Genomic DNA, 2257 nt, shown 5'->3' on the forward strand with positions numbered 1-2257 from the left:
AAATAGTGTCAACATCTGTTACTTACTTTGGCTATCTAGGTGGGTGATCATCTGTATTGAACAAAGAGCTATTTACCTCAGCACTTTTCCTAATGCTTTAAATTCTAAAAACGCTCAAAACCAGGAGATAAATATATATTTCTCAACAAACTCGATCGTCGCTTTGTGTCACGCACCGCTATAACTCAGAAATTCAAAATGCTCTGGTTTCCAAACGAAGCACGCTGTTGAGCTTCAAAATTGCAAATGGATACAAATTTACAGCCTCTTATGCCTGATGGGGATAAAAACTTTCGTGGCTCTTTAGTTTTGGATTTTAGAAAATGATGACGTCACGTGAAAACGATCTATAGTAAGAATGACCAAAGATACGAAAAAATGTGAAAAACAACTCAGAACGGTGGATCTCTTGGCTCACGCATCGATGAAGAACGCAGCCAACTGCGATAAGTAGTGTGAATTGCAGAAGACAGTGAATCATTGAATCTTTGAACGCAAATGGCACTCTCGGGCCCCGGTCCTGCAAGCATATCTGTCTGAGGGTCTTTCTTCTTTGCGAGGAAAGACGGTGTTGAGGTGTCAGAGCCCATCCTCCTTAACAGGAAGAGGCTGTGTCCCTTGAAATGTAGAATGCCGGTGGACGACCTCAACTCGTTCATCGCCCACCGGCAAACAGAGAGGAACACGTAAACTTGAACGACCTCAGATCAGGCAAGACTACCGGCTGAATTTAAGTATATTAATAAGCGGAGGAAAGAAACTAACTAGGATTCCCCTCAGTAATGGCGAGTGAAGCGGGAAATGGCTCAAATTGAAAATCGCCCACCTCCCAACAAGAGGGCTGTGGCGAGTTATAGTTGAGAGAAGCGCTATCCGGGCCCCGTGCGGTTCGTGCCCAAGTCACCTGGAAGGACGCATTGTGAAGGGTGAGAACCCGGGTCTCTAGGCGCGACCAAGGGCCGGCGAGGTTTTAAAAGAGTCGGGTTGTTCGGGAATGCAGCCCAAAACGGGTGGTAGACTCCATCTAAAGCTACATACCGGCGTGAGACCGATAGCGAACAAGTACCGCGAGGGAAAGGTGAAAAGGACTTTGAAAAGTCGTGCCTAGTCATAGGGCGCCACGAGTAGGAGGGCGCTGCGGTCGTGGCGCAGGTCAATGCGCGAGCCCGACCGGAACGGCTGCCGGTGCAGATCTCGGTGGTAGTAGCAGATATTCAGGCGAGATTCTTGAAGGCCAAAGTGGAGAAAGGTTCCATGTGAACAGCAGTTGGACAAGGGTGAGTCGATCCTAAGACCTAGGAGAAATCCGAAGGAATGCCTGGTGGTAAGAGGCTTGGTGGTCGAAAGGGAATCGGGTCAATATTCCCGAACCGGCACGCCCACCGCCTCTCCTTGCAAGAGGAGAGGGGTGGCGGTGACGCGAGCGAACCCGGAGACGGCGGCAGTGACGCCGAAAACAGTTGTCTTTTCTTTTTAATGGTCCGACGGCCCTGGAATCGGCTGGTCTGGTGAGAGCGCGGCAGGTCCGGTAAAGCATCGTGGCTGAGGCGGCGTCCAGCAGGCCACCGACAGTCCTTGAAAATCCAGGGGAGCACATGTGCAGGCGTTGGCGTCCGGTCGTACTCATGACCGCAGCAGGTCTCCTAGGTGAGAAGCCTCTGGCCCATGGAATAATGTGGGTAAGGGAAGTTGGCAAATTGGATCCGTAACTTTGGGATAAGGATTGGCTCTAAGCGTCGGATCACCTCGGGCCTCTGGCCAGAAGCGCCTTTCTGCTTGCTTTTCTGGTCTGGCGTGTCTCTAATGGCGGGCCGGCCCGGACGGGCGGGGCGTAGAAGGTCGAGGCCTCGTCTCCCCCCCTGCAAAGAGGGGGCAGAGGGGCCGGGAACGGCAAACTTGGAACGGGCAGTGACTAGGAAATCCAACTGTTTAATTAAAACGTAGCATTGTGAGGGCTGGAGAACAGTGTTGATACAATGTGATTTCTGCCCAGTGCTCTGAATGTCAAAGTGAGGAAATTCACCCAAGCGCGGGTAAATGGCGGGAGTAACTATGACTCTCTTTGGGTGAGAGCCTTCCAGTGATTGGCGTGGGCCATTCGCTAAGGGGGGACCCAGGGCGGTAATCATCGTTCCTGCCATGGTGAGAGTCGTCAGTATTCGGGGTGGCATTTGTCGCCTTCTTTTCTTCGAGTGGATACGGAGTGACGTTCGCTCCAGGGTTCTAGTCCCCTGGTACCATGCCGGGGGGCTGGGTC

At 52.1% G+C, this 2257-nt stretch overlaps 1 non-coding gene across 1 annotated transcript; it reads left to right on the top strand.

Annotated features, from left to right (window-relative positions):
- Nucleotides 1-389: 389 nt before the first annotated feature.
- Nucleotides 390-546, top strand: LOC137982648 (5.8S ribosomal RNA). Its single transcript, XR_011118773.1, has one exon. It is a non-coding gene; the product is annotated as a 5.8S ribosomal RNA (ribosomal RNA).
- The last annotated feature ends 1711 nt before the right edge of the window (nucleotides 547-2257 follow it).

This window comes from Montipora foliosa, chromosome 1 (genome assembly GCF_036669935.1).
Source record: "Montipora foliosa isolate CH-2021 chromosome 1, ASM3666993v2, whole genome shotgun sequence".
Classification (NCBI taxonomy): domain Eukaryota; kingdom Metazoa; phylum Cnidaria; class Anthozoa; order Scleractinia; family Acroporidae; genus Montipora; species Montipora foliosa.